Here is a 9,494-nt window from a genome sequence, read left to right as displayed (position 1 = left end):
TTATTTATTTATATATAAATAGATATAATATAGACAAGTGAGAACAAAGATAGTTGTTTTCACATGGAGATGGGAACAACAAAATATGTGGTGACAATTATCAAGTAGCCAATGTTTGTATGGCAATACTTGTGCTTGACATAGAATCTATATGAGTGGTTTTTGAATTCATAGCTTTAGCTCCTACACCTATAACTTTATTTTTTGAATTTGCAATGGTAGTTCTATTCATGATTTGACTTTCAAACTAAATACTTAGATCTGGTAAGATTGCTAAGATACCATAATAAAAGAATAATATATATCATATTAATTAGAGGAGTGATATACTTTGTAGTAAGACAAAAGACTTAATAATGATGGCTTTGAAATGGTGGATCTCAATGTAGCCACATTTCTTTCTATGTTATTATAGATGACTTTAACTACACAATATAGAGCATTCTAGCAAAATTCTTTGTCTTATCATAATTTATGCAATATGAATCAAATCTCATTTACTTTGTTCCTTCTTATTTACCACCAGTATCTAATATTGAGGTGTTCACAAGAAAATAGAAGAGAAATACAACATGATTCATACCTTAGAGCTAGAAAAAAAAGTGTTCCATTCAATCCAAGCTCCACAAATGATAAAAACATGCTTTAGCAAAATTATCCTAAGAATAAAAATTCTGTTCTTGGATTTCACCTACCAACATATTCAGTATTGGTTTTGCCTAGTCCACTCCCTTCTTGCTCTCCATATGCAACCAACAAGCAACAAATTAGGCAAAATTAATATTAATGTAAATATTCTGAGATTAGAGTCTAAAATCAGCTTCTAAAAAGGCTACTGCACTAGTTGTGAAATCCAATAATGTTGAGCTAGTATCAACTTCAATTTGAAGCAAATGAACAACACAACAGATTGGATGTGTTACACTAATGTATTAACACCTCCTCTTAGTACATAAATGCTTCTCTACAGCAATCCCATTTAACCTTTGCAAAATCACCCTAGGCCGTTGCCACCCTAGGTGCAAAGTTGAAACCAATTAAAGAAGACCAGCATAGGCAGCCAAGTCCGAGCAAAAATAAACATTCTTAAAAGAGCCAGATATCCATTAAAGGATGCAGGCAAAACTAATGCAACGGTACAAATCTTGGAGAAGATCCAGCGCAGCCCGGCAAGCCTTCGCTCACAGTAAAGGCCTGACAGTAACGGGACGTCAAGGAGACCATGTGGAACCAGTACCAGCTGCACGTCGTACTGAACGATGGGTCCAGTGCAGCGCTCACAAGCCTTCACAGCACCGCATGGTGTGACAAGAGGTTCGCGCGCGCTGTCCGGATGGGCGGATTCGGATGCGGCGGGGGCAAAAGGGAGCGCTGCACCGGCCGGGAATCGAACCCGGGTCTGTACCGTGGCAGGGTACTATTCTACCACTAGACCACCGGTGCAAGGATCGCCGCTGCCGGGGATCGAACCCGGGTCACCCGCGTGACAGGCGGGAATACTTACCACTATACTACAACGACTGCGCCACCGAACACCCCCGAAGGAGCCCCGCGCGCTTGATGTGCCGACGCCCGCTCTCACAACACTCATTCTCTTGCCTCCTCCTGCCCTTTCACCTCCAGCCCGCTCCCTCCACTCTCATCACGTCCACTAAAGTTCCACCCCCCGGCCATCCCTTCGCCCTTCGTTCCCCCAGGCCCCCTCTGCATTGGAAAGATACCCCAAGGTCCATCTCCTGTGCTCAGTCGGACCCACCCTCCTCCAAACCCCAGCCCATCAGGAGTCCTGAGTTCCAAACTCCTGACACAATCTCCACTCTCCTAAGAGTCTACTTAATTGGTCCCCCAACCCTCCCCCCACAGCCACAGGGAAGCTGCCAGTTTCACCCATGCTTGGGTGAAACCCCACCCACCAGGCAATACATCCACACATGCCCTCCACCTCCAAAAACAGAAAGCAGGCACTATGACCCCTGCTATCTGTACTTACAAGGTGACAGCAGTCATTCTGCACATCACTTTATAACTTGCTACAGAGGCCACATCTGTGCTTTTCATCTCCTCGTGCAGCCCCCTTTCTGTCTTGCACCACTCAGCTCCCTCCTCCAATCTCCAACCAATGAATGAGGTGCTCCTTCAATCAAGGCCTACAAATGACAGTAATGTGCAGGGTGACTGCTCTCACCTTATAAGTACAGATAGCATGAATCTGCATGAGACTAAAAGGCAACACCTTATATGCTAGCAAGATCCAAAGCTTAAGCTCCATCTAGAACTGCAGACACATGTAGTGTATGCAAGTGAAATTTCATTGGCGAAATCAAATTTAAGACCTTCTGTTACTTGCCTCCATTACATAATGATACCATTGCCAAATAGATGGAGTACATGACCCAGGAAAAGTTAATGCCTTACCTCAAGTTCCTCATGGAAAGTCTCACAAGTAATAGCTTTAAAAAAGAAATAATAATAATGATATCATGCATACAAAAAGATGTTTGCAAACTACCTTCTTTATATAAATTTTAGAGGTATGGTTTAATCTTATGGTAATTTGAGCTTTTACAAATGATCCACAATACTTGACTCATATATTTTATAATCTAGAAGTTGAATCTCACCTTGTGTGGAATAATTCTAGCATTTGTCTTTGAAGATCCAAACCCAAGTCTCATATGTAAGACACTTCTTAATTCTTTATCTATAATGTATCTCGACATTAATATTTATGAAAGAAAGAATCAATAAGATATTTAATGATGATAAGCTCATTGCAAGCACTCTAAGACTCTCATTTATAAATGATTTGGAGTTGTGTTCTAGTACTTAGTAATTTCTTCTAAACTTCACTATGGTTTAACTATTCTTTCTATTATTGGCTACATATTACTTCATTTTAAACATGTTTATAGAAGAAGAAATAATATTCGAGCATTAAAATATCTACACAACATTGAAAGATTGTGACATGTCTCTCAACAATGTCTTGTTTTGCAAAAAAATTATGCCTCAAAATTGCACCATAAATATTTACATCTATCATACAATCAATATGAAGGTAAAGAAGATATATGATGGAATTCTAAAAAGTTTGGAATGCTTGCACATGATAGTGACACATATATGTAGTAAATACTACAATATCTATATTATACTTGAGAATATTTTGAGGCAATTTTTCTTTGACAAATCACATGATCCATAAGAAAAATGAGAGACATTGTAATATTTAAAATAAATGATTTTGTAAAGTTGGACAATGATTTTCTTTGAATGAATTCAATTACCTAGGACATACTTCTTCTTCTACTCAAATATGCATCCAAGACTTGTAAGCTTCTTTTCATTGATAATGTTGATGTGTCATTCTTCCTTGCATTGAATCTAAAGCACTCTTAATTATCACTACCATTGCCTTAGTTGTAGTTAATGAAGCAAAAAAAGAAAAAAGAAATCATAATATGTAATTTAGAAAATAAATTACTTTTCATAAATTGATAATGTTTCTACCCTATACTGATAGAATTCATATTAAAGAATAAGCATTTTAAAAATACAACACTTAGCATCAGTAAGGTTGCACACAAAGAGAGTATGGAATAAGATGTCTCTCACTTCCAATAACCATTACTTATAGATAGTGGTTGCTGCCCTAAAAGAAAACTTCCACTCTTTGACTTTTATACACGTGGCCCTAGGATCCTTTTGGCATCTCACGAGCCTCGAGCATATCCTATGACATATACTAATGACTCATACTTAGTCTTTAGAAATTTTCTTTTTAATACTTTATCCTTTTGACATTGATTCTTGATCCATGACTTCATCTTATATCCATTGGATGCCCTTACCGTATACCAGGAGTCAAAATTTTAACCACTAATAACTTACCTAAGTTAATATCCTTTATAAAGTAACTTATTTTACTTTTATTTTAATACTCTCACTTTGCTATTGGTCAAATGGCTTTTAATCCTAATGCCTTTGTCAACATGTGCTGTTTATCTTTTACTAATGCCTTTGTCAACAAATCAGCAAGCATTTCCTTCGTTGCACAATACTTCATATCAATCACTCTCATTTCAATCTTCTCTCTTATGAAGTGATGTTGAATTGTAATGTGCTTGGTCCTTGAATGATGCTTTGGATTCTTTGCAAATACAAGACATCTTTGATTGTCACACTCCATTGGAGTTACTTCCATTTGTACATCTCCAATGTCCTCCAAAAGTTGTCTCAACCATATTACTTCCATTGGACCATGGCTTGCTGCCATGTACTCCGCCTCCATTGTTGATCTTGCAATGGTTGGTTGTTTCTTACAATTCCATGAAATTACTCCCACTCCAACAAAGAATACATAGTCTATTGTTAACCTTCTATCATTTGCATCTCCAATCCAATCCGCATCACAATAACCATGCAATCTAATGTTAGTACCTCCAAGGCATAATTTCAAGTTCAAAGTGCCTTCTAAGTACCTCATGATCCTTTTGATGGTTGCCCAATGGATTGGTCCAGCCTTTGACATGTGTTGGCTCACAACACTCACCGCATATGTAAGATCCACCCTTGTGCCAACCATTGCATATATAAGTGAGTCCACTGCTGCCTTGTATGGAATACCTTGCATTTGACCTTCAACTTCAACAAACTTTTCATCCGTGAGCTTCATCAACTTCAAGTTTGCCTCCAATGATGTTCCAATAGGCTTATACTTCTCCATGTTGAATCGCTTTAATACTTCTTCAATGTACTTGCTTTGGCTCATTGTAATGGTTTTCTTAGCAGGATCTCTTATAAACTCCACTCCTAAACAATAGTGAAGCTCTCTTAAATCCCTCATTTCATACTTTTTTTCTAACTTTGCCTTCAACTAATCCATCATCTTCAATGTATTGATTAAGATGATCAAATCATCAACATAGAGGATGACAATCAATATGAACCTATTTGATTGCATCACATATAATGAATGATCAACCTCACTCCTTACAAATCCTTTACTCAGAAAGAATATATCAAAGCATTGGTACTATGCCCTTGGTAATTGTTTAAGCCCATACAAGGATTTCTTCAACTTACAAACAAGGTGTTGTTTGCCTTCTTCAATAAATCCTTGAAGTTATTGCATGTAGATGTCTTCTTCCAAACTTCCATTCAAGAAAGCCGTCTTCACATCCATTTCATGCATCTCCAAGTCCAATGTTTCTCCAATTGCCACAATGGTTCTAATGGTGGTGAATGTGGCCACAGAAACAAATGTCTTATTGAAATCCACACGAGCAACTTGTGAGTAGCCTTAAGCAATCCATCTAGACTTATATCTCACAATATTATCCATTGCATCTCTTTTGATTCTAAACACCCACTTACAATCAATTGAAGATTGACTTGGTGGAAGTTGAGTCACATCCCATGTTCCATTGTCCATGAATAATTTGAACTCTTTTTCCATAGCATTCTCCCACTTCAATGCATCGGTGGACTTCATTGCATCACATAAACTCAATGGATCAGCAAGAAATGCAACATTGGCATGTTCTTCACTTACTTGAAGAAAGATGTGGTCCTTCCACCATTCACCACGTGGTTTTCTTTCTCTCAAAGGATATCTCCTATTATTTGAAAAAGATCCTTCTTGTTCTTCAATGCTTGTCTTTTCTCACTCAAAGGTTGATATTCTTCATCATCATCATCACCTTCAATATCTTCATTGTCTTCATTGTTGATTCTAGTAATTGAAGGCACACTATGATTTATCTTCTTTGGCACTTGATCTTGACTTCTATTTCTTCCATCCTCATTGTCATCATCATCTTTTTCTTCTTCTTTCTTTGTTGAACTTGAAGATGTGTCTACAAACACACCTTCACTCCCATTTGGACACTCTTTCAAGTACTCAAAAGCACTCTTATGCTCCAAAACCTCTATATCACGACTTTTGATGATCTTCTTGGTTTCTAAACAAATTAGCCTATATGCTTTGGTACCTTCACAATATCCAAAAAATATACATTTTGTACCTTTTGCATCAAGTTTGGACCTCATACAATCTAGTACCTTTGCATAAGCAATGCATCCAAAAATCCTCATGTGTAAAACACAAGATTTCTTTCCACTCCAAGCTTCTTGTGGAGTCATTGATGTAAGTACACTTGTAGGGCATCTATTTCTTGTGTATACCGCATTTATTATAGCTTCTGCCTAATACTCATGTCCAAGGTTTTATGTATGAAGCATATTCTTTGCTATCTCTACAATGGTATGATTTACTCTTTCAATAACTCTATTTTGTTGTGGAGTGTAAAGAGTAGAGGTTTGTCTTGCAATACCTTGAATCTTTATGAATTCATCAAAATGCTTTGAGATGTATTCACCTCCATTGTCCATTCTCAACACTTTGATCTTGCACTCACATTATTTCTCTACAAGAGCCTTAAACTCCTTAAACCTTGAGAAACATCCAATTTTAGCTTTAATAATGTAAATCCACACCTTTCTTGAAAAGTCATCTATGAACGTGACAAAGTACCTTGTTCTTCCAATTGATGGTGTCTTCATTGCTCCACAAACATCAGAGTGCACAATCTCCAAAAATTTAATTGCACGTTGTCGTAGTGTAAATTCTTATAGTATGTAAAAATTAGTTAGAACAGATTAAATGTTAATAAATCTAAATTTATGTTAGAGTGGATAATAGATTAAATTAAAAAGAGTTGGTATAAAAAAAACTTTATTTTGTTTTCCTTACTTAGCTTGATTATAGTATATAAAAGTTATAGAACCTTAATGTTAAGTATGAAGCCTTGAGAGGAGATAGGGGCCTAAAGATGAAGATTTAAACTAATAGGAGGTTAATTGGGAGGGATGAAACCAAGGCATGGTTGGATGAAGGTAGAAATAAGGATCTTCATCCCCATTGGTCGAAATCCATGCCCAATGGGCTTTTAGGAGGCTGCCCGCGACCTTGATAAGGGTTTCGGCGACTTCAAAGAGGCCATTAGGAAATCGGAGGCTATGCTGTACAGTTTAGGATTTTGGCTACAATTTTTGTGGAAATTTTATAGGATTTGGAGTTATGCTGAACAAGTTATAGCCGTTTAAAATTAAGGTGTCAATTTGACACCTACTCTTATTCTTTTGAGTATAAGAGGAGTCTTATGTAAGCTTTTGGAGATCGGAAGGCAGGACTACAAGACCAACTTCATGACGTACACCTTTTAAGAAGGAAATTTTACATTTGGAATTTATGTGAAGGAGTTATAAGGAATTAAAGACAGCAAATTCAAATCAAAGGTAGTTAGTGAGCGGTTTTGTTCAAAGTAGTGTTAGGAGCCATAACTTGAATTTTCTAACGAAATTTTGGCTCAAACATAAGAAAAATGTAAACATTTGTGTTAAGAAGCTATCTATATAAGTTTCGTAGCATTTGAACTTATGGTTTGTGAGATATGAAGAAAATTGCACGCAGGTATATAAAGATTAGGGTTTGAAGCGACTGTTAGACTTTTGAAGATATCTCGAGATCTCCAACGAATTAGCGGTTGAAATTTGTTGTACAAAATTATAACAACATATCTGTACTTCACGTAAATTTTGATCTTTTTTGGACGGTTGGATCAAGAGTTATGAGGTGTTGATATTCAAGAGAATTTCCACACAAGAATATATAAGGTTTTAGAGTACTTCCAGCATATTTTGGGTGTCGTTGGTTATTTAAGACTTAAGTATTTGGTATAATTGTCTCAAAAGGAGAACTTATATATAAAAAATTAGGATTTTCTTATTTTCAACTTGATTGAATATTGACTGACAGCTAGAAGCCCAACACTTTCTTGAGGCAAAACCTCTTTACCCTAACAACGTGTTGTAACTCCACTTAGAAATGAAGCCTTTTATTTTTTGCTTGGTATACATCCTTCATAAGCAAGTGTCATGGCATTGTGGCTGAATTGACCAAGATCCAAGCCACTTACCATGGATTAGAGCTCCTTCATGCATTTGGCATTCAAATGACTAAGTCATTGATGCCAAATTCCAAACTTGTCTTGATCTTGTGGAAAATCAAAAAATGCCGCCACTTCAACTCCATTCACCTTCTTGCAATTGATGAAGTAGATATTTCTATCTCTAAGGCCTTTAGCAACATGTTGGCCATCCAATGTCTTGACAAAACATCCATTCATATCAAATTGAATCTTATAACCATGTGATATAAGTTTGTTCACCGAAAGGAGGTTCTTCTTCATTTTTGGAACATGTAAAACTTCCTTCAATGTGATCCTCTTGATTTGGTCCTTCACAACAATCTCTACTACAATGGAACTAATTTTAATGGCTTGTACCATGCCATTGTCTGCCAACTACACTTTTGTTGCTAAAATTTCTTCATAAGTGTTAAATGAACACTTGTATGGTGTCATGTGCTTAGTAGTACCTGAATCTATAATCCACTTCGAAATAGCAGCCATGGAGGCTCCTTCCCTTGCCATGAAAGCATATTCATCTCCACCAAAACTATCACTAATATTGTTTGCATTCTCTCTATCTCTTTTCTTGGCCTTGTAGTAATTTCTAGCAAAATGACCTAGTTTTCTATAAATATAGTAATTCTTTATATTACTTTTTGAATTATCACATTGGTGAAAATAGCTACCTTTGCCTTGTCTTAAAAATAGAGCCGAATCATCACTTGCAAGCTCTTTTTCTTTCCTCTTGGTCACTTTATGGGCAAGTCTTGACGTGACATAGCTCATGGTAAGCTCCTTCTTGTTGATGGACTCCAATGCCGCAATGAGGTAGTTGTAGGATTCGGAAAGGCTCATGAGCAATGTCAACACAATGTCCTTACCATCAACTAATTTGTCAACAACTGCTAGGTGGTTAGCAAGTACTTTTACCTTGTTAACATGAGCCATGAGGTCATTTCTTTCTTCCATCTTTACTGTCAAGAACTTCCTCCTTGTCCAAAGGATGTTGGCAAGGTTTCTACTCTCATAAATGTTACAAAGAGTCTTCGATGCTTCCATTGGTCCATTACAAACTATAACATGTGAAAAGTTGGCATCATCAAGGTTTATTGCAATCATCCCAAAAGCCTTCCTTTTATGACGTTTGTACTCCTTCTTCACCTTGATATCACCATTGTCACTTGGAGGGTCTTCACTTTCATCAATAATGTCTCAAAGATCCAATGAAGCCAACAAAAGCTCCATTTTCTTCTTCCAATGGTAAAAGTTGTCACCTCTAAACTTTTCAATCACTCTCAAGCTCTCACCTTTACTTAAAGCCATGTCTAAGGAAGAGATGTGTAAAAGAAAATCAAGAAAAGAGAAGATAGAACTCTCAAAATCAACAAGAATGTGTTGCTGCCTTACAAACCTAGAATGCCCTCTTTGTAATTATACAAGTGATTTCACTCTTGTATCACTCTCAACTTCACATATAAGACTTCTCATAAGTCTTATACTCTATCTAAACCTCTTGCATAA

The 9,494-nt window shown here is 36.8% G+C and overlaps 2 non-coding genes across 2 annotated transcripts; both read right to left on the bottom strand.

Moving 5' to 3' along the window:
- Positions 1 to 1,372: 1,372 nt before the first annotated feature.
- TRNAG-GCC (transfer RNA glycine (anticodon GCC)) lies at positions 1,373 to 1,443 on the bottom strand. Its single transcript has one exon. It is a non-coding gene; the product is annotated as a tRNA-Gly (tRNA).
- Positions 1,444 to 1,449: 6 nt separating this feature from the next.
- TRNAD-GUC (transfer RNA aspartic acid (anticodon GUC)) lies at positions 1,450 to 1,521 on the bottom strand. The gene has a single exon. It is a non-coding gene; the product is annotated as a tRNA-Asp (tRNA).
- Positions 1,522 to 9,494: the final 7,973 nt, after the last annotated feature.

This window comes from Physcomitrium patens, chromosome 12 (genome assembly GCF_059467195.1).
Source record: "Physcomitrium patens ecotype Gransden chromosome 12, ASM5946719v1, whole genome shotgun sequence".
In the NCBI taxonomy this organism is placed as follows: domain Eukaryota; kingdom Viridiplantae; phylum Streptophyta; class Bryopsida; order Funariales; family Funariaceae; genus Physcomitrium; species Physcomitrium patens.
This window is presented reverse-complemented; position numbering and strand designations above follow the sequence as displayed.